The 24,135-nt window shown below is 37.0% G+C and overlaps 1 pseudogene; it reads right to left on the bottom strand.

Moving 5' to 3' along the window:
- Window positions 1-16,128: 16,128 nt before the first annotated feature.
- On the bottom strand, window positions 16,129-22,899 carry LOC129366330 (NLR family CARD domain-containing protein 3-like; annotated as a pseudogene).
- Window positions 22,900-24,135: the final 1,236 nt, after the last annotated feature.

Raw genomic sequence — 24,135 nt, forward strand, 5'->3', positions numbered from 1 at the left:
TCACAATAAAAACTCTAAAAGCAGAAAAATAGCCCATCACATGAACACAATACAAAGACATTAGAAAGAGAAAAGATGAACTACAAAGACGAAAAACATTAACACCAGATTGAACCAATACACATTTGAAAAAGTTGATTTTGAACTTGGACTTCAAACACTCCAAACTGTCAGCAGATCTGATGCTGGTGGAAACAGTTTCCCAGAGCTTGGGGACAGTGGAAGTGAAGGCTCTGTCCACACAGGTCTTCAGGACAGTGTGGGACATCCATCAGGTTCTGATGACTAGATCTGAGGTGATGTGGACATGGAAGAGGTCTGAAATATGTAGGTTTGTGTCCATGTGGGATCCTCTCCTGGATGTTATAGAGGATTTAAAATGGATCCTGTAGATCCTGGAATCCAGTGAGCTCACATTGTATCTGTCCACACAGAGACAATCAGAAGGTAAAGGTCCATGAAGTGATATCTGGATGTGAGCAGTGAACCAGGTGATCTAAGTAGTTGTAAAGATTTAATGTTCCTGCTGATCCCCATTAAGAACCAGCAGAACCTCTGATGGTCCACATCAGCTCAGTTTGGTTGAGTTCCAGCAGATCTCACCAACCACATCATGAAGCTTTCCTTCCCTGCTGAACTGCTCTCACAATGCACACAGGAACCAAGTCCTGATGGACCAGAATGGCTTTACCAGGTATTTCCCAGTGGAAATATGATCCACTGTTAGTCTGACATGGAGCCAGGAAGCAACAGAACATCATCATCAACATCCAGAGATAAAGATATGAAGGTGTTTTCATGAGAACAGAGCAGCTGATTTCTGTAGATAATGGATCAAACCTCTGGAAATATAACTGGAAACATCTGAGTTCTTACTGGTTCAGTTTCCAGAGTTACAGCAATTTGAAACAGCTCACCTCTCTGATGATGGAGATCCAGGAGATTTAAAGTTAATGGGATGATCCATTGACCCGTCACTCTTAAAGGAGACACAGCTGGGTTCTGGTTCTGGTTCTGGTTTGAATCTCTGATGGATCCTGAAAGAAAAAATTTCATTAGAAACTTTCTGTTTGCTTTGAAGATAATAATTATGACTGTAAAATAAAAAGCTGTAAACCAAAAACAGAACCGGACAGATCATCAACCTGATGTTCTAAATGATTCCTATCAGAACCGGTCCAATCCTCCAACATGTTCCTGATCATTAATCCTCCTGAATAATGTCCAGCCTTCTTTAAAGAGCAGAAAGAATTGTTTCTGAGACCAACATGTTGGTTTGAAATGACTGAGAGAACAGTTTGGTGATCTTAGTGTTGAGCTCTGACATGGAACAGAACCAGGAATCATTTCCACTCTGACCATCCAAGGAGGATCTGATGGAGCTTCAATCAGAACCAGATGGTCCGTTAGAGGCACTGAAGCCCACTGCTCAATCAGATCCACTAAATATTTAGTTTAACTGTAGAAATGGTTGATAATCTGCCATGTTGGATGATGTTTGAACTTCAGAGGTGGAATCATAAAAATAATTCATTAAAAATGTTTTATTTCAGAAAGAATCTGTCTTTTGTCAGATTTTAGAGAAATATTCAAATATCAGCCTAGAAATAAAATTCACTTCTGTCTATTTGTTCTTGTGTTAATATTAATATCAGACAAAATAAATGAGTTTCATTTGGAAAAATTAATCTTAAACAAAACAGAATAAAACAGTTAAATGTTTCTGGTCCAAATGTCATGTCAACATAATAGTTTATAAGAGTGAGTCCTGACTGAGGATTTATAAGATTCTTTCTGTATGGAGTCAATAACTGTCCAATGAATGATGGTTAAATTGATGTCAGGTAAACATCAGATCAGATTTAGAGATTCTGTTAACTAGTGAAGCTCTGGGTAGAGACTGTGGATCCAAACGGACCTGTTTGATTTTTATACAAAGGATCCAGTTGAACTTTATTGTGTTCATAGTAACATGTTCATTATTGGTACATGTTTCATGGAGACATCATACGTATTACATCTTTGACGTATGAAAAGAAAAATAACCTGAAATTCAGTCCAATGTTTTCATGACAACAGAACCCAACAGAACTTATCATCACATGGCCACAATAACAGATATAAACAGAAGTTACAGCAGTTAGAAACATCTCACCTCTCTGATGGTGGAGATACAGGAGATTTAAAGTCAATGAGACGAGGAGTTGATATGTCCTCTTAAAGGACACACAGCTGGGTTCTGGTTCTGGTTCTGGTTTGAGTCTCTGATGGATCCTGACAGAAACATGATGATTAAAACTTAATCAGCAAAGAGGAGCAGCAGCTTCATCACCACGTCTGTTCTGGCCTGATATAGTGAACGCTGTGTGAAAAGGGCTGTGGACAGTTAGAGATGGTGACCTCACCTCTGACCTTTGCTCTGGCTCTCATCTTCCCCACACAGAGTGGTTTTAGAGGGAGGGACTCCCTCCTCTCTGTCCTCACACTGATCCATGCTGCTGAATCCACATCAGCTCACACACACTTTCTAGCTTCACCTGCAGAGGAAACACACATCATTCATCTGCACATCAACTCTGATCATCCTTTACATCATTAGTGCTGGAAAAAGATCAGCTGCTCCTCCTCTGATTGGCTCTTCTTCTCTGCTTCATATCAGTGTCAGGTGAATGCAGTCAGACAGCAGAGAGGCAGAGGAAGCTGCCATCAGCTGCTGCACTTCTACTATCAGTCCATAGAGACGTATTCAAGCCTTTATCACGTCTGATGGGAATTAGAGGAATTTGGATAAAAAGAAAAAAAAGAGAGCAAGGAAAAATGAAAAACTGGATGCATGTTTTGTGTGTTTTTGTTGGCAATGATTCAGGCCCGCACAAAACTGCCAATCCAGTGAAGGAGTTGGATTAAAAAGCTAATATTCTGACTGAATAAAACACATTTTAATATTTTATATTGAAAGGAAGCAGCAGGAAACTGTTGCATATGAATTTAATGGTGGAGAGCTCTCTTACAAAAGTCTGATTCAGAAATCCAGGATGAGAGATAAAGCCAAGCTTGACACAACGCCATCAGTTCATTCTAGTTTTATCCATTTCACAAAAACAAACCAAACTAAGGAGTTGTGACTCACTTAGTTTGAGCCAGGCCTAAATAAATCAGATGACTATATGTTAACAAATGTCTTAAAGAAACCATGAGTTCGCTCACAGGCTCACTGATGCTATAATAGATCATTTCCATTCGCCAAACCGCACACCAAACAAATAACATGTTTTGATAGAAGATTATGAGGAATTGAAGAACATCAGACTCAAGGCAAAACAAGTGTTGGTACTATAGTAACCAATAGTGGATTGAATGATTGAAGGCATAATTTGCTCAAAATGTACATTTTCAAACAATTTCCTATTAAAAATCATCATAATCAGCCATTTGCTCAATTTAACAACTTTAAATTCATAAATCAGAAAGTCAATATTATAATGTGGGGGCCTGATAGTGTTTATTTATTTATTTGCTTTTATGCTTTTATTCTCCTATTATCTTCTTCATCTGCTGTGCGTTTTGCTCTGTGTTTTGCACTATCACTTATGGATCCTCTCTTTCATATCTTCCAAATTGTAAACAATGGATCTGGGTTTGATGAGGAGAATGAGCAAAGGAAAGCCTTTTTTACCCAACAGGATATTTATACATAATGAATCCCTGGGCGAAGTGGAAGACCCTCCGTCTGTCATATTGTTGGTTGAGGATTTTAAGATATAACTCAGTTTTTTATGACAGGATTTCTGCTTTTTGGGCTTGTCAGTTATCTGGTATATCATACAATTCAGAAAACATTGGCAGCTGTTCTGCCCATTGAGAGGCTGCCTGTCTTATACAAGGAAATGCCTTGCTGTGAACATTCAGACTCAGATGCTGTGTGAGAAGAACCACAAACATGAACTGGTTCTTACTGAGACGAACAGTTCAGTTGCAGTTCCTGAAACCTCAGGAATAAACCTTGGAGAATTTGCAAGCTCAGCAGAACCGATCAGAAGTTTTTCTGTCTGGAGTTGCATTGAGGTGTAATAGTGAGAACAATTATTGTCATCTGAGTCTGAGATGCTGGCGTCGCCGGCTCCCCTCCCTCATCCCCCACAGAACAACCCAGGTTGCTGCAACGAACCAGGTTGCTGCAACGCACCAGGTTGCTGCAACGCACCAGGTTGCTGCAACACACCAGGTTGCTGCAATAAACCAGGTTGCTGCAACGCACCAGGTTGCTGCGTTGCTCACCTCATTTCTCCATCATTTCTCCCTCTTTCATACCACATGTCCTGTTTTTTATATTATCAACATGTTGCTTTTCATATGCAGAGGTTTTTTGCAACCTCACTGTGTAATTAGACAAAGTTAGAACATCAGTCTTCAGAAACAAACTGTAACATAAATCTTTTTAAGCTTGATAATAGTATTTTCTACCATCATAATGTTAAAAATAATAATAGTACATGACTGAATATCAACATGAATTTGCAGCATTTTATTTCAGGAAGGGAAAAAAGACCAAAACATGCAGACAAGATGGTGAATCACTGATAAACACTTTGGTTTCTGATGGGTTTGGGGAACCAGGATGAACTAAGAACAGCAATTTATCCTCTGCCAGATTATTGGCAGAGGATAAATTGTCACATATGTGGATAATTGGATAAATGTAACATATGTGTTATTGCTTTTGAGAAACCAAATCAAGGTGTAATTAAGTCTGAATATCTGATAAATCATGGTTTAATCTTCTATCTTGTTTTGGGAAACAACTCAAAGTTTGAATCCAGGAAATAGAAACATGAAATAATTTGTTCAGAGAAAAACCAAAGAAACATCAGCTGTTCATCACTAATCTAATAATCCTGAAGATTAAACTTTAAAAGGAAGAGATGAAACTTTGACCAGAAATCAGAAGTGGATGTTTTCTAAAAACATGAGAGAGAAAAAACAAAGAAGAAAATCAAAGTTCAATTAGAAAAAACAAGAAAACTTACAGTTTGATCAAATGATCCAAAGAGTTGATGAAGAATATATGAACAACAGTCTGACTCTAAAACTGAAAGTAAATGTGAGGGATGTGTGGGGACTGATGACATCACAACTCACATGATTTTTAGTTTCTTCTTTCAGAGCAGCAGAAAATCTGCAGTGAAATTAGAGACATGTTGATAAAACCTTCATGAGGAAAAGAGAAGTTCTGATGAAAATGTTTCATGATGGAATCATGAGGGAAAAAAGTCCAGAGAAAAATAACAGCTGATTCCTGCAGCAGTAACTGAACTGACTATAAATACAAACTGAAAATAATCAGAAACAAAATAATCAGTAGTTCCTGATATCACCAAACTACTGCAGCTGAAATAACATTATTATAATACAGATTATTACTATAGCTCATATAAACTGTCTCCAATATATATTTATATAATTATTCTCTTATTTCTGAATCATGATTCATTTCACATTCCTGGGTAAAAGTTCCTCAAAACATCAAAATGTACAAATAATATGAATTATAATTTACTAGAAGTTACCTGTGGAAAACCACAAGGGTCAGAACTTGTAGTTTTTCTTCTCTTTTCATTTAATGAATAAAATCATAATTTGAAAACTGTTTATTATATTTAATAAAGTTTTCTTCATCAAATGTTGAAATCAGTTTGATGATCTGAAACATTTCAGATCGACAAAAAGGCAAAACAGAAATAATCTGTAAAGGAGCAAATACTTAGAGACATGTTGATAAAACCAAAGAAATCAAGCGGTCCAGTCTGGATTTAGAAAAATGTTCTGTTTAAGGTGTGACTGAAGTCCAGTTGTTCTGGGATTCTGGATCAGTCCAGAACCTTCTGGATCAACCAAACCAGATGCTCAGATCTTCTCATTACAAATGAAAGAAATTTGATTTCTTGATTCTGCCTGATTGTAACTTCCTCCTCAGCATGTCAGTGTCCTGCTTAGGCCTCTAATCATCATTTGGTTCAGGTTTGTTGAATCAGAACTACAACATGCAGGATGTCGGCCCTCCAGGACAGACTTTGGACACCACTGGCCTAAACCACCGCATGAGAACACTGACCATAAACTAATATCAAATATATTCACATTATGATTTAAACAGCATTTCATTAGTAAAAATTTAAGTGCATGTTATCCACCTGAGTGACATTTGGATAAATCCTAGAATTTCATTATTATTTTTTTTTACAAAATTCTTTTCACACCAATTTTCAATGTCTTAAGAAAATCAAAACCACTTTGGAAAAATAACATTGACTTAAAAACATCATAATTAATGCATGAAAGGGTTAATAGCTATTACCTGCCAACCTCCATCATGATTTACAAAAACCCTTTGAAAACTTAAATTTATGAGTTACAACCACATTTATTTATCTTTAGGATCAATTAAGTATTTTTTAAATTGAATTTGAATTATCTGGATGAAAAAAATCAACACAGCTATAATTCAGATCGTTTATTCTGGAGATTTTGTGTTGGATTTATAAAAGGTTCACTACATGGAAACATTAAGCAACAATGTAAAATGTAAAGTGATTTCTCATTTATAAAATAATTCTATTTATTCAGTATTGCAGTAGTTTTTTTATATTTTAGCTTTAAGACTGTCAAGATGATCCTTCCAATTTCTGGCCTTTTACCATTTGCAAAAATCTGATTTTGTGAACTCGATTTATTTCAGTATTATGAGCTTGACATAAACATTTTTTTAATCATTTTTTTCTTCGAAGAGTGTTTGCAGCGCAACTGGCTCATATTTTTGACAGTAGGCAGAAAGGAAAGAGAGCAAGGAGAGGGGGGAAGACAGGTGGCAAAGGTCGCCGGGACCGGGAGTCGAACCCGCAATGTCCGTGTCGAAGACTGAGGCCTCCAGACATGGATCGTGCACCACTACAACACGCCCCATTGACATCACTTTTGATGTTCTTGTCACTAAATATCAAAACTTTTCTTTTGCCATAAATTAGTAATATTTTATTTTTTCCCATACCATTTCTTCAATGCTTGTATTTAATGGTCTCCAACATGGTGGGTCCATTAAACCGAGAAGCTTCTAAAAACATACCAGAGCTTCATAATGTAGCTTTATAATGTAATCTTCAATCTGCTGTTGTTGTATCAACCTTCCAGACTCCCAGGTTCTGGTTCTGGTTCTGCTCTGCATCCCCAGAACCAGAACCAAGAGAGGAGAAAAAGCTTTCAGCATCTTTGCACCAAAAATTTGGAACAAACTTCCAGAAAACTGTAAAACACCAGAAACCCTGACTTCCTTTAAATCTCAACTAAAAACACTGTTTAGAACTTTATTTGAAATGTAATATGTAACAATGTATTGTTTATTATATGTTGCATGACTTTGTGTTTTTGTGTATATGATGTAAAGCACTTTGAAATGCCTTGCTGATGAAATGTGCTATATAAATAAAATTTGATTAATTGACTGATTGATTGATAATGTAGAACCATCAGCAAATAAAGTAAATGTGAACCAGTTAGATTCATTATAATATCATTTATATAAAGTAAAAACATTTAGGACCCAGTACTCTAATAACCTCCAGTATATCTGAATTTTATCTCCTCAGGTTTTGGTTAAATTTTTATGAAACTGTCTGACTTTGTCAAATATCAGGGTTTCCTCCACAAGGTTCTCATGAGAGCTTGTTGGAGTTCTGGTCCATTCCTCCTGACAGAACCAGGAGAACTGGGTCAGGTTTGACGGCTGTGTTTGGATAAATATTAATATTTTATGACCAAATTGATAATAACACGACAATTATCATTTCTTAGGTCAGAGAAGCAGAATATTTTCCTCTCTTCCTTCTCCAACATGGTGGGTCCATTAAACTGAGACATGTCTGTTGTTGGCAGCAGCAAATAAAGTTGATTCACTTTTGTTAACAAAATCATATTTTAAATTCTCAGAATTTTTTAAATCAATCAGACCTTTTCTGTCCAAATCTAATCTTCCAGTTTCTGGGATTTTTTCCAAGGTGGAAAATGTTCTTCACTGTCAAGAAAACCTGAGATCATCCCAGTTCCCCATGCTGGAGATTTTAATTTAACAGCAACAATAGATAAAGTTACCTTTAAAGTTAATCACACAATAACACCAAGACCCAACAATAGAGTTAAACTTCAATAAATTCAATCTGGTTGTTTTTGTCTCATGTAAACTTTGCTTTAATTCTCCTTCCTACTTCTGCAGGGTGAATCCCAGCAGATTTAGGAAACTCATTTCCCCCGTTAGACGGAGAGCTGGAAGCTCATCTCGTCCTCTCAGAAGAGGAAGTAGAGAGAGAGAGTAGAGAGAAGGATGGGAGGAGATGTGCAACAACAACAGCAGGTTCTGAATGAAACTAAATATAATAACATGATCTCCCTGTTATTCTGCAAAGCACCAGCAACTTTATCAACTAGTTTCAATATGGGAATATTTAAATGTACATGAAGAGTCAGAGTTGAAATTGAAAAATAATCAACTGACATTTAAACAGGAACAGAACATGATGAGCAGCAAATGAATAAAATGTGTTTATTGTTCAATAAAACACATGAAATAGAACTGTAGTAAATATACAAAAAATAACATTTGAATCCAAGATGAATTTCAGAAAATATGTGTTGATAGAAAGAAAAAAAAAGTCCAGTGATTGAGAACACTGCCATAAATTTAAAGAAATCTGAATAATAAATGAAAGGAATAAAATAAAAAGAAAAACAAAACATCCTGAGATTCATTGTGAATCTTTGGCTGGAAACAGAAAAAACAACAAGTTGATCCAGTTATAATCCAGTTATAATCCTGGAATAATCCTGGAATAATCCAGGATTGTGTAGAAAAGTTTAAACAAGACTCATATTGGATCTATGAAAATATCTAGAGACTGAACTATCTTTTAATCAATGAGAGATTTTCTAGCTGGATGAGAAACCTTAGACTCTTTAGACTCAAATCAGCTTAGAAACACTGAAGAACCAGAACTGGGCCAGAATCCAGGAATCAGAGGTTCAGTGAATGTGGTGTTGAAGGTGTGTGGAGGAGGATCAGTGAGTCAGAGGAGACTCTGTAGAAGGACAGAATGCCAGCAGGACAGTCCACATACACTGCTACTCTGTTAGAGACAGAGGAGGAGGAGAGACCAGTTACTATGTTATTGTGATAGACAAAGTAACCATGAATATCAGAGCATCTCAGACTCCAGGAATGATCATTCCATCCAAACACACAGTCTCTACTGTTTCCTTTCCTCCTGATTCTTCTGTAACTCACTGATATATAAACTCTTCCTGTCCACTCGACCTCCCAGTAACAGCGACCAGTCAGACCAGTTTGACACAACAGCTGAGAATAGACATCAAATCTGTCTGGATGATCAGGATATGACTGAAGCTTCTTCACACATGCCTTCCTGTTGTCTTCAGACAGTTTGAGTTTTCTGCTCACTGTGTTTGTGTCGATGGTGAGTGAGTTGACAGGAATCTGATGGAGAGAACAAACACAATCCAGCTGCAGTTATTGATCATTTATTGACACTTTGACTCCTGAATGAGTGATGTGACAGTTTGAAGATGGTTGAATGTGAGCTGCTTTGTTGTCATGAATCAGATGAAAAACACACTTACATTTCCTCAGACCTGGAGTCAAGAATCGGCCTCCAGCAGGCTCCACCCTGAAAGGAGGAGGGGGGTCAGACCATCAGTCTCTTTCAGCACTTCCTCTACCAACCAGCACCACCAGGTGGCGCTGCACACATTTACAATGAGCCCAAGAAGAAGAAGCAGCATCCTGAACCCAGCAGCTGCAGTAATGGCTTGTGAAAGTAATCCTCCCTCCACTGCAGAAGTTCTGGATGAGCTGATCTTGTGAATTGGATCATTTTGTAGATGGTCCTCCTGTCTTGAAAGATTGAATAGACAACAAGGAGGCAAGAGAAATATTATAATCCACCATGAAATGAATGAATTCAGGTTCAGTTTTAACAGAAAAAGTCCAGTGAAAATCTAGTCTGAAAAACAGCATCAGAGCTGGTTTGACAGAAAACCACAGCTTCAAGCAAAGCAGAAAGAATCTCATATTTTTATCTTTCTCTCTTTTAACTGCTTGGATTCAGAGATGAAAAACTGAGCAGAAACAGACAAAAACTGTTCCTTTGAGCAATAACCTAACTGTTCAGCTCACAGTAAATGTTTCCCAGCAGACTGACTCCCTCTTCCTCCTCTATCAGACTGTTGGAATAATTGTATATAAGTTATCCCATGTAGTGTTGTTTCTTGTATGTTGAGTTGGTGCAGCCTGGTCTGAAGTGTGTGCAAGAGTCAGTTTAACAGCGGGAGAGGAAGAGGTGTAGAGATCTCAACCAGATGGCTTTAAACTATTTAGTGCAGGTCAAGAGGTCGCACCCGCAACCAGTTCTTGTTTTTCTTACTATGTATGTTGGAATGTGTTTATCTCTGAGTTGCAGCCATTTGTTACTCTTCCCCCTATAGAGGCTGTGACTCTTGTGTAACCAGGGTGACCCAAGGAAATAAAAGAGAGCCAAGACGTACTCAGAGTGTGTTGGAGATTATAACTGATGTACGTCTCTGGGGCACTCTCCTCGCGAGTAAAACTTAACTGATGTGTTCTGTCTTTCTTTCCAGGTAGTGTTTTACTAATGTTAGGGGTTTAAACCTGACATTAAATTGGTCCTTCGAGCCGGAGTCTCGAGACCCTACAGATTCCAGCGGGTGAGCGAGATCCAGGAAAAGCCTGTGGCCATAGCACTAAGACCCTTTCCGGGACTGGTCTTTTCTCACAGGCTGGGATCCGGTGGGTTGGTGGACATCCAGGGGAAGACTGACACTGACAGAAATTTCTTTTAAAAAGAAGTGGTGAATGATGGATATTGCAATAAAATAGAGAATAAGTGAAGAAATAAAACCCTGACAATTCTAGACACTATCAGGTAACTTAAAACAAGCAGTTAAATTCTGTGAGGATGGCGGAGTCCTTTACTCATAGAAGTAATTAAAGTCCGTGGGATGATGGAGTTCCCTGCTTGAAGAAATAAAAGAGTGAAGAAATAAAAGAGTGATCAAAATAAAAATAAAAGAAGAAAAAAAACAATAATAAATAATAAAAAAACTAGAAAATAATGCTTTGTAAACCTTACCTAGCTGGAGGTTTTGTAAAGCCCTACTGGGACGAAGACTGGCAAACTTCACCTGCTTCGGTATTTTACAACCTCACCTGGTTTGAGATCTTACAAACCCCACCTGTTGTGGGAACGGGGCCCGACTAATACCCGTTTAAATGGACGGCGGAGTCCAGCGAAACAGGCGCCTCAATTCCGTGACAAAAAACAGAGTGTGTATGTGAGAGTGAAAGGAAATTTAAGTATCACTAGATACTTGATTTCATACCAAAACAGCAAGGAAGTAAATGGTGACCCTCTGTGGCTGCATGTAGGCAAGAAAGTTCCACTCGAAAGAGTTGAAGTGAACTTTACCACAGACAGGAAGTTTTATCACCATCTTGCTGAAAATATTCCAGGTGTTACCCCACACTGGACCAAAACATAGTTAAAAATGGAAAAAGAAATAAAACTAGAAGATTGAATTTGTAAAGATTGGAAGGTAGTTGAGAAACAAGAACCAGGAGCAGTTGAACCACTGGCATACTGGGTACACAAATATGGCTTTAATGGTAATTTAAGCACTGCAAACATTGCAGAATTGAGAAGGAAAATAAGAGAAAATGTAAGGGCAAAGAAAAACTGATGAATAAAGAAGGTTATGAACAAACAGGAGTGTGGATGAAAATGGCAAATAAGAGAGAAGAAGGGGAAAAAAGAGCAAAAGAGCAGAAAAAGAAAGAACAAGAGCAGAGAAAGAAAGAGGTGAAGAGAAAGAAAAGAAAGTGTTGTTTTATAGAAGGGAAGATGATGAATTTATGCCAGGACCCTATCAGGGATTAATTGAGCAAGCAGGAGATATGCAAGAGCCAGAGGAAGCAGCAGCAGCAGCAGCAACACCCTCTGTGCCTTTGCAACCTATCAAAAGAGCACCTCCAAAATATACAGCTACTCCTCGCCAGACTAGGTCCAAAGGATCAGTCTGAAACTGGTCTAAATTTTATTTTAAAAATTTTAAAAAATGGGGAAAGAGATAAGTAAAACTAATCCAATAGACAGTCTCAAATCAAACGACTGGAAGTTCATTAAAGATCAGGATCCGTGTAAAATAAAACACTTAGATAAATGGATAACAAAGTATCATTTTGATGGCAGTCTGAACATACAGAAATTAATTCTACTGCAAGATAAAATAAAACAAAAAACAAATTCAAATTAAAAATATAATATATATACAAAGAAGGGTGTGATGTAAAATTTTGGTTAGAAGTAGCAAAAACGAGAGATTGGAGAGAAAAAATCTAAAAAGAATGTTGAACAGAGTGCTAGATTATACCCTGATTTGCCCTTACCTCCAGAATATGAGGAGAAACATCATGATGGACTTTGTATTTGGTCAAAAGGAGGAATAAAATAAAAAACAAAATTACAATAGGGACGTTTTATGAATTGATTATAAAATAATAAAAAGAGCAGAACTTTAGAGAGAGAAGCCCTTAACAAATAACATTCTTTTAATAATGAACAAAACTCTATTAAAATGGATCAATATTATTAGATCTACAGAACTTATTGATAATTAAAGTACAGGATAAACTAGAGGTAACTCTCTGGATAAATAGAAATTGATTAAATACAGGAAAGTTTGCTAAAATTTACAGGATTTGATGTCAGAAGGGTATTAAAGTTTGAAATAACTTATTGATTAATGGGAAAAACAGTATTTGAAACAATTGAAGATATAAAAATGTAGTGACATGATTACAAGTGATTATAAATTAGGTATATAATAAACAAAAATGAAACTAAATAGAAAAGTCAGGAGAAAAACAGATGTCCTCAAAAGAGCAGGATAACTGTTTTGTGATTATTGATTAGATTGCCCAAATAAACCCCCACTCAGCTCTGATTCAGCATTGATTGCTGACTGGAGAAATGCTGTATTTAGAGTTTAGGATAACTCTGTTTCAAAACAATTTCAGGATGAGGAAAAAAAAATAATTATGAACTAGAACTTAATAAATTGACCCCAATAAAAGGAAACTTTAGCCTTGTTTGAAATATTTAGCTAAAGAAAACTACAAAGTTAGCAACAACAAAACTCCAAATGTGTAGATGAAAGATGAAACATTTGGAACACAAATGATTGATGGAAAAGTTAATGTTATGATCTCAGTGTTATGGATAAACATAAAAATACAAAATCAACAGGAGATAATGTTGAAAATAAAGTAAGCGTGACAAAGCAACAGGTCTGTTCAGGAGAACAACAGGCAATAGGAACAATAGGAACTACAATAGGCAGAAGTTGTAGCTGTGCCTTATTCCCCTGATCTTGCAGCTGGTTCAACAGAAAGAAAATAGTTTGAATAGCAGATCTAAACAGCAGTTCAACATCTTAAGCTGTCATATAAAGGTGAGAACAAGTCCTGATGACAAAACATCAGTGCATAATAAAAGGTTAAAGAATGTAAACTTAATTATCCCAAACAATTTAAGTTAAAAGATAAATTTGAGATATAAATGCTAAAATCTGAATGAAACAGCAGATTTCTCCTGCTGCCATGAAATACTTCCTTTCACAAGGTGAGGGAAAGTTTGTGAAGGAGGTGCAAAATTGTTTTATGGCCCATCTAAGTTCAAAGAACCATTTTCTTTTAGAGTGGATTGTTTAAGCAAGCAAATGGAAATGTTAAATGTAAATTTTTAACATCAAAACGCTGGGTCTAAAATTGGTAAACATACCTTGTCAAACATTAGTTAAAATTCTTTAGGACAGTTTGTAAAAATAAATATACTTTTATATTAATGTACAACTGTAAAGAAAATACTAATTTGGTACTGTGATCTTTTGAGAGGACATTATCTAGTTTAATGTCTCAATTTATGCTTTGATGAGAAAAAGGCTGTTTTATTAGTTCTAGTGATAAGATCAGAATAACTCAGTAATGTGCTGTTATGAATCTCCTGTGGGGAGGTTGCAAGTTGGTGAGAAAAGACAAATGCAGCAATAAAGCTGATAGCTAAAAGTAAATTAAGAACTATACAAAAACAAGGGAAAAGTATATAAAATATATTAAGAGTAATATATTTTATACATGTTGTGATCACAGCCAGGACTGTTTGCTTGCTAATCTGTTCATATAAGAATTATCAAATAAACAAAGAATACATTAATAGATGTTTTTAATGATTCTACAATGGAGAAATTCTGAAAAGTTGTTCTAGTGATCCCTGAATATTGAGAACAAAAGATCAAGAAAGTTGAGAAGTGAATCTATAACCATTTATGTTTTGCAAGGGATAAAACATCATAAAATTCTGCGAATTAAAAAATTATTAATGAGTAAGATGATGTGATGAACTTTAAAACTATAATGTGAAGTGTTTTGGAAAAAAATAGAGTCATCTTGAAGGTTTAAATCTTCCTAAAAGATAAATATGTTTGTTGTGAAAGTTTTCTTTTAAGAAAAGGGCAGTGATCTTTAACAAAATAGTAAACAAATTAATAAAGATAAACATTAACAACAACAAATTTATTAGAACAAACCTGAAAATAAAATAAATAAATTAAGAGGTCTTTAAACTATTTAGTTATGGAAGTAAGTTGAAATTTAAGGAATTTCCTCAATGAAGGAATTTGTTGAGAACTTAAATTGTTGAAAATTATAGGGACAGTGGTATTTAAGTATTTGATGCATCTAAAATGGAATAGATCATTCTAAAATAAAGGAAATGAATCTATATTTTTTTGAAACTGACAACATGTTTCAACAGCAGGAAATTACTAATTGTTATCAGGTCCTAATAAAGTTAGTGATCTTTTTAGAATGTGCACATGGTAATTACAATATTGAAGACTAAATTAAACAGGAAAACATCAAAAATGCTAAAACATTTGGAAAATATTTGAAGTTTCAATATATACTTTTGAACAAATTTGAGCGAAAGAAAAATGTAGATAATAGACTGACTGTGACTGACCACGACAAGACTAAATGTTTTATGTTTTTGTTTGTTGTGTTATTGTTTGTTTGTGATTACATAGTATGACTTTGTGTGATTAGAATAAAATCAGAAAATAAAATGAAAATAGCAAACAAATTGTACACAGAAGTTGAGAAAGTGATCACATTAATCATTTGATATTAGAAAATAAAGTAACTAATTACTTTGATTTGAAAAGAAAAGAACGTGTGGATAAAGTAACCTGGTTTCTGACTGAGGCTTAGAAATTTTAAATCCAGGATTAATTGATTAATGGACGTTAAATTGACACATTTTTGGAAATTGGACAATTTGGGATTTTGATTTAATTTTGGAAAGGCTAATTTTTATTAAAGTGAGAACAGTATTTTGGAGAAGAACAAACTAGAAACATCTTTTCGGGGATAAAAGGAAATGTTCTACCTTGTGAAATTTGACAAAAGGTTATGATAGGTAGCAATTCTTTGAAGACACTCGGTTAATTGATCAAATATAAAAACAGTAACAATAGTAGCGAAACTAAAGGTGTTGGATGTAGAAAAATAAACTATCATGCATAAAAGATACCTGGAACAGTGAAATGGAGAAAGAAAACTTAGCATTGAATACTAAGGATTTGTTTTAAGGTACAATGATGAATCTGTTCCATCAGAATTTTTATTTGCAGTAGTGGACTTTGATTGATGTATTTCCATATAGAAAATACTTCAAAAAGGGGGAAATTGTTGAGATTATATTGAAACTTATGAAACATAGAAACCATTTTTAAGAAAGAAAGAAAAAATAAATAATGTATTTTAAAATGTTTCAATATGGGAATAATTAAATGTAAATTACAAGTCAGAGTTGAAATTTAAAAATAATCTACTGACATTTAAACAGGAACAGAACAGGATGAGCAGCAAATGAATAAAATATGTTATTGTTCAATAAAACACATGAAGTACAACTGCAGTAAATATGCAAAAAATAACATTTGAATCCAAGATTAATTTAATAATATAGGAGAAAACAGAAACAAAAAATATTCTGTGATTGAGAAAAACTGCAGTAAATTCAAAGAATCTGATGATAAATGAAAGGTAAAAAATCAAGAGAGAAAAAAAACATCCTGAGATTCATTGTGAATTTTTGACTCGAAAATGATAAAACATGTTGATTCAGTTAAAATCCTGGAATAATCCTGGAATAATCCTGGAATAATCCCAGGATTGTTAAAAAAGTTTAACCAAGAAACAGATTGGATCCATGAAAATATAGTTCTGAATGAAACAGACATATAGAGACTGAACTATCTTTTAATCAATGAGATTTTCTAGCAGGATGAAAAACTTTAGACTCTTTAGACTCAAATCAGCTCAGAAACACTGAAGAACCAGAACTGAGCAACCAGACCCCAAATCCAGGAATCAGAGGTTCAGTGAATGTGGTGTTGAAGGTGTGGAGGAGGATCAGTGAGTCAGAGGAGACTCTGTAGAAGAACAGAATGCCAGCAGGACAGTCCACATACACTGCTACTCTTTTAGAGTCAGAGGAGGAGGAGAGACGAGTTTTTATGTTATTGTGCCAGACAGAGTAACCATTATCAGAGCAGATCAGACTCCAGGAATGATCATTATTTCCAAACCAACAGTCTCTACTGTCCCCTTTCCTCCTGATTCTTCTGTAACTCACTGATATATCAACTCTTCCTCTCCATTCGACCTCCCAGTAACAGCGACCAGTCAGACCAGTTCTACACAGCAGCTGAGGCCAGTAATCAAATCTTTCTGGATGATCAGGATATGACTGAAGATCCTCCACACATGTCACCTTCCTGTTGTCTTCAGACAGTTTGAGGAATCTGTTCACTGTGTTTGTGTCGATGGTGAGTTGACAGGAATCTGATGGAGAACAAACACAATCCAGCTGCAGTTATTGATCATTTATTGACACTTTGACTCCTGAATGAGTGATGTGACAGTTTGAAGATGGTTGAATGTGAGCTGCTTTGTTGTCATGAATCAGATGAAAAACACACTTACATCTCCATGGACCTGGAGTCAAGAATCGGCCTCCAGCAGGCTCCACCCTGAAAGGAGGAGGGGGGTCAGACCATCAGTCTCTTTCAGCACTTCCTCTACCAACCAGCACCACCAGGTGGCGCTGCACACATTTACAATGAGCCCAAGAAGAAGAAGCAGCATCCTGAACCCAGCAGCTGCAGTAATGGCTTGTGAAAGTAATCCTCCCTCCACTGCAGAAGTTCTGGATGAGCTGATCTTGTCTTTTTATCTTTCCTAGTAAATTTATCAGAACTTTGGATCTGAACCAGTTTCTGCTCTCATTTCTACATTTTCTACTTTTTCCATCATTCACTGCAATTCTACCTTCCTTCTGGAAAACAAGGAATTTAATTTATTCCCTGATTTCATTCATACTTTTGATCATTTTCCAGATGTCGCCCCCTGGTGGAGATAAACTGCCACATAGATGGATCTACTAAACTTCTAAATCTCTTTGCCTTATGAATAGTTTTCTTCACTTTTTCATGTGTTTTATATTTTAAAACACAAATTTATTAAAGTTGAGAGGTTTGCTTTAAATCTGAATTTATTTATTTCACTCTGAGATCTTTAAACATCCATCTGATCACTATGAAGCTGCTTTTCTTCTCCTCTTTGCTTCTGGGGGCTGATTGGTCTGAAGCTCCATCCAACATGGTTTTAATGTTTCTATCCTCAGTAAATCATCATAGGAATCTAACAGCTGAACTCCTTAGACTCCTGAATGAGTGATGTGACAGTTTGAAGAAGTTGAATCAGAATAAATTCATTATTATTTCCAGTTCCTATTTAGCTCCAGGCTCTCCTCACGTTCTTAGTCAGAAGAATTTTCCACAATCAGCTGAAATCTTCCTAAACACGAGTGTTAAATCAAGAACTGATCCGTTTCCTTCATCAACATCTTTTGTCTCTTTTCCATCATTCAAACATCATCAGTTCGTATCTCTAAATGTTCTTCTGCTCTTTCAGTTACTTTCAGTTTTCTGTTTCCATCCCATTATATTCCATATGCATTAAAGTTACTACATGTTATTGATAATAATTATATCTTTCTGGATCAGTTCCTCTATTTATGTTTCTTCTTTCTTTCTTCCTGTCACTGAAACATTTAAACTGATTTTAAAATCTATATTTGCTCTCAGCCATGTCTCTTTATTACTAATTATTAGCGACTGTCAAACAAAATCTCTGATCAAAACTTAAATCCAATCTGCAGTTAAGATGATTTTATTTTCCTCAATATCATCAAAGATCCAGAACATCAGTGGATAACAGATATTTGTGTCCAAAAGCATTAAAACCAGATTAACAGGTTTAAACAAAGATCAGAGATAAAAACATAAAAGCTTAAAGTGATCAGTAAAAACTAAACCTCCTCCATCATCACTGACTAAAGTCACCAGGTGAGCAACGGCTGATCTATAATCACTAATAACACCATGTGATCCAGCACTACATCTATACACAACACCAATAATATCTGATTTATGATGTTATTAATCTTCATATTTTAACTTCCTGTCCATCAGCCAATCAGCTTCTTGTATTTCCTCAGTAGATCCATCAGTGGAAGCCCCCGCCCAGCCCATGATGCTCCTGGTTTGTGAAGACAGAGAGACAAACTGAACTCTGATAGGAAACAGTTCCAACTGATTTTCTCTCTCCAACCTCTTGGTTCCACATGGAGCTATATTTGGCCCCCTGCTGCTCTGAATACCATGTTATTGTGGTTCAGTAGATGGGTTGGTTTCCCAGGTTTATTCAGAACCATGTGGAAGATTCTTATAGTTTTTAATTGGATGTAGTTTGCAAACTTACATAGTCAAAATTACCAGCAATATTTATAATTTTACTGTAATAAATACAAGCCAGATACTGAATTAGCATAATAAATTTTTAATCTTCAAACTAAATGTTTCCAAGCAGACTGACTAAAGACATTTCTCCCTCTTCCTCCTCTATCAGGCCTTCTCTGCTCCTGCAGCAGGTTCCTCCATACCTGAGAGCTTCCAGTCTCCAGTGTGGATCCTTCAGTCCAGCCGACAGCAGCTTCACTCCTGAGTCTCCTGGATGATTGTAGCTCAGGTCCAACTCTTTCAGATGGGAGGGGTTGGAGGTCAGAGCTGAGGCCAGAGAAGCACAGCCTTCCTCTGAGAGCAAACAGCCTGATAAGCTGCAGACACACAATTCATCACATGATGAGAAAATGAGGACATTGAGGTAGAACTCAAGGTCTGAACTGGATATTTTCATGAGAGGAAAACTCTCAAGAAACATGAGATTCACCTGTTAATAACATAAAATAGAAATAAAACTGTATTTCATTCTGTAGATAATATAAATCTAAATTTGTTATTTGTAAAATGGATGAGAAAGTCTAACAACTGGTTGCAGGAAGAATCTGCATTAATACTTCTTTGTACTCTGATGATGCAACAATCTGTCAAGTGTCCAGCGTTACACTAACAGTTAAAGTCTGATCTCCATCTTTCTACATTCCTCTCTTCTTGGTTCTTTCAGCCTGGAATAAATGAAAACCAGCTGAGTTTATGTGTCAAGACTTATGATTAGCCTCATCACAGTCAGACATCTACTGATCTTATAATCTGATACTGAAATAAAATTTACATAATATCTTATAGCAGGTAATGGACAGAAATCTGGTTTCACCAGGATTGAGAACATTTTACCTGAGAGTTTCCAGGTTGCAGTTTGGACTCTTCAGTCCAGCAGAGAGAAGCTTCACTCCTGAATCCTGCAGGTTGTTGTTACTCAGGTCCAGTTTTCTGAGACTGGAGGACTGGGAGCCGAGAACTGAGGACAGAGCTTCACAGCTTCTCTCTGAGAGGTTACAGCCACTCAGTCTGAGGAGACAGGGAGGAAAATATGTTATTAAAAAATTCCTCATGATTTTTTTTTTCCTATCAAAAATATTTTTCGGAAAACTTTATTTTACTAAGAATGCTTAAAACAAATATTTTAGTAATTGAGTAATCTATCTATTATTCTTACAATTAATTTTGTAAAAAAAAAAATTAAAAATAAAATCTTGGTAAATCTGGAATAACACCAGTGTTAATATTGCATTAAAATATCAGTCGAGTTTATTGATAATCTCTAACAGTTACTTTTCGTTAGTTTAGAAAATTAACTTGTAACAGTAATAGCTCACTTTCTAAGTTAACCTGAAGTAAGACAAAAATCTGAAATACTATTCAATTTAGACACTTTGAAGAAACAATCCACGATAAATAATCTGAAACATAAATACATTTTTACCTCATCAATAGCAGATTTTTATGCACATAACTGCATTATCAATGTGTCCTTACATAACTTTGTTGGAGGCTTTAACCACTGGCAGCAGCCTCAGAAGAACCTCCTCTGAAGCAGAGTATTTCTTCAGGTCAAACACATCCAGATCTTTTCCTGATGACACTAAGATGAAACCCAGAGCTGACCACTGAGCAGGAGACAGTTTATCTGTGGAGAGACTTCCTGAACTCAGAGACTGTTGGATCTCCTCCACTAGAGAACGATCATTCAGTTCATTCAGACAGTGGAACAGATTGATGCTTTTCTCTGCAGACACATTCTCACTGATCTTCTTCTTGATGTACTGAACTGTTTCCTGATTGGTCTGTGAGCTACTTCCTGTCTGTGTCAGCAGACCTTGTAGGAGTCTCTGATTGGTCTGCAGTGAAAGTCCCAGGAGGAAGCGGAGGAACAAGTCCAGGTGTCCATTTGGACTCTGTAAGGCCTGGTCAACAGCTCTCTGATGGAGAGACTTTAGTTTAGGTAAATGAAATAATGAAGATTTCTTAGATGTTTCTTTTTCTTTCATCAGGTTGACACCAGAGTTGATGAAGGTCAGATGAACATGAAGAGCAGCCAGAAACCTGAACACTCAGATGGACGAAGCAGAACACCTTGTCCTGGTACAGACCTCTCTCCTCTTTAAAGATCTGTGAACACTCCTGAGTACACTGAGGCTGCTCTGATATCGATGCCACACTCTGTCAGGTCTGATTCATAGAAGATCAGGTTTCCTTTCTGCAGCTGATCAAAAGCCAGTTTTCCCAGAGACTCAATCATCTTCCTGCTCTCTGGACTCCAGTGTGGATCTGTTTCAGCTCCTCCATCATACTTGACCTTCTTCACTTTGGTCTGAACTACCAGGAAGTGGATGTACATCTCAGTCAGGGTTCTGGGCAGCTCTCCTCCCTCTCTGGTCTCCACACATCCTCCAGAACTGTAGCAGTGATCCAGCAGAAGACTGGGATGTGGCACATGATGTGGAGGCTTCGTGATGTCTTCATGTGGGAGATGATCCTGCTGGCCTGCTCCTCATCTCTGAATCTCTTCCTGAAGTACTCCTCCTTCTGAGGGTCATTGAACCCTCTGACCTCTGTCACCATGCCAACACACTGAGGAGGGATCTGAGTGGCTGCTGCAGGTCGTGTGGTTATCCAGAGGAGAGCAGAGGGAAGCAGTTTCCCCCTGATGAGGTTTGTCAGCAGAACATCCACTGAGGTGGACTCTGTAGCATCAGTCAGGATCTCCTTGTTGTGGAAGTCCAGTGGAAGTCGACTCTCATCCAAGCCATCAAAGATGAACAGAACCTGGAAGTGTTCAAAGCTGCAGATTTCTTTGGTTTCACTAAAGAAGTGATGAACAAGTTCCACCAAGCTGAACTTTTTCTCTTTCAGCACATTCAGCTCTCTGAATGTGAATGGAAATATGAACTGGATGTTCTGGTGGGCTTTGTCTTCAGCCCAGTCCAGAGTGAACTTCTGTGTTAGGACTGTTTTCCCAATGCCAGCCACTCCCTTTGTCATCACTGTTCTGATTGGTTGATCTCTTCCAGGTGGGACTTTAAAGATGTCTTCTTGTCTGATTGTTGTTTCTGGTCTGTGTGGTTTCCTGGATGCTGTTTCAATCTGTGTGACTTCATGTTCATCATTGACCTCTCCAGTCCCTCCCTCTGTGATGTAGAGCTCTGTGTAGATCTGGTTCAGAAGGGTTGGACTTCCTGCTTTAGCAATTCCCTCAAACACAGACTGGAACTTCTTCTTCAGACCAGATTTAAGTTGTTGCCAACAACCTACTATACCAAGATGTTCTACATTAACAGAAAAAATAAAATCAGTCACTCAACTAAATTATTATCTGAAGATGTTAAGAAATATGATTTTATCCCTTCAAACATCATTAAATGTGTAATTTATCTATCATTTCAAATCTCTTTAGAAATCCTCTTACTGCTCTGCAGATGGTCAGCCAGCTTTTCATGCTTCATCCTCCTCAGGAAGTTCAGTGTGATCTTCATCACTGCCTCTCTGCTGCTCCTCCTCTGCTCTTCATCATTATCTTCCAACACCTCATCATCTCTCTGACTCTCTGAATGTTCTGGGTAATCTGGACTCAGAACTTTCTGGATCTTCTTCAGTTCTTTCTTCACAAAAGTAACAATGTTGTCCTCCAGCAGCTGGAACAGAATAATAGATGAAGGAAAACATCAGAGTGAAATCATGGAGCCAAACACCAGATGGATGTTGGACAGACTGACAGTCCTCTGGTCTACAAAGTGCAGCATGAAGGTGACTTTGAACAGAACTCATGGAAAAGTATTTGTTGTTCATATACAGACCATAAATATGGAGTCCAGCTGTATTTGATTCTGCTGGACAGTTGGATCCCTGGGAACCTCTGAGCTCTGCTGGTCCACTCTGTGGAGGAACCAGGAACAATTAGGAAGTCAGGAAATATTCATCCAACAATTAACAGATTAAATAATCAAAAGTTTCACAATACAATCCCTTAAAGCAGAAAAATTGATTATCACAGAAACATAATACAAAGACATTAGAAAGAGGAAGATGAAAATACACAGATGAAGTAATAAAACAACAACAACAGAATCATCCCAATAGACATTCTAAAAAATTGGTGCTGAACTTGGACTTCAAACAGTCCAAACTGTCAGCAGATCTGATGCTGGTGGAGACAGTTTCCCAGAGCTTGGGGACAGTGGAAGTGAAGGCTCTGTCCACACAGGTCTTCAGGATAATGTGGGACATCCATCAGGTTCTGATGACTAGATCTCAGGTGATGTGGACATGGAGGAGGTCTGAAATATGTGTGTGTGTCCATGTGGGATCCTCTCCTGGATGTTATAGTGGGGATTTTAAAATGGATCCTGTAGATCCTGTAGATGAACAGAACCTGGAAGTGTTCAAAGCTGCAGATTTCTTTGGTTTCACTAAAGAAGTGATGAACAAGTTCCACCAAGCTGAACTTTTTCTCTTTCAGCACATTCAGCTCTCTGAAACTGAATGGAAATATGAACTGGATGTTCTGGTGGGCTTTGTCTTCAGCCCAGTCCAGAGTGAAACTTCTGTGTTAGGACTGTTTTCCCAATGCCACATTGTATCAGTCTCTGTGTGGACAGATACAATGTGAGCTAGTAAGCTCACATTGTATCTGTCCACACAGAGACAATCAGAAGGTAAAGGTCCATATCTGGATGTGAGCAGTGAACCAGGTGATCTAAGTAGTTGTAAAGATTTAATGTTCCTGCTGATCCCATTCAGAACCAGCAGAACCTCTGATGGTCCACATCAGCTCAGTTTGGTTGAGTTCCAGCAGATCTCACCAACCACATCATGAAGCTTTCCTTCCCTGCTGAACTGCTCTCACAATGCACACAGGAACCAAGTCCTGATGGACCAGAATGGCTTTACCAGGTATTTCCCAGTGGAAATGGGATCCACTGTTAGTCTGACATGGAGCCAGGAAGCAACAGAACATCATCATCAACATCCAGAGATAAAGATATGAAGGTGTTTTCATGAGAACAGAGCAGCTGATTTCTGTAGATAATGGATCAAATCTCTATGTAAGAAAAGACTTTTTGTAGTTCTAGTAGCTCA

The sequence above is a fragment of the Poeciliopsis prolifica genome, unplaced genomic scaffold, assembly GCF_027474105.1.
Source record: "Poeciliopsis prolifica strain line A6 unplaced genomic scaffold, Auburn_PproV2 SCAFFOLD015, whole genome shotgun sequence".
Classification (NCBI taxonomy): domain Eukaryota; kingdom Metazoa; phylum Chordata; class Actinopteri; order Cyprinodontiformes; family Poeciliidae; genus Poeciliopsis; species Poeciliopsis prolifica.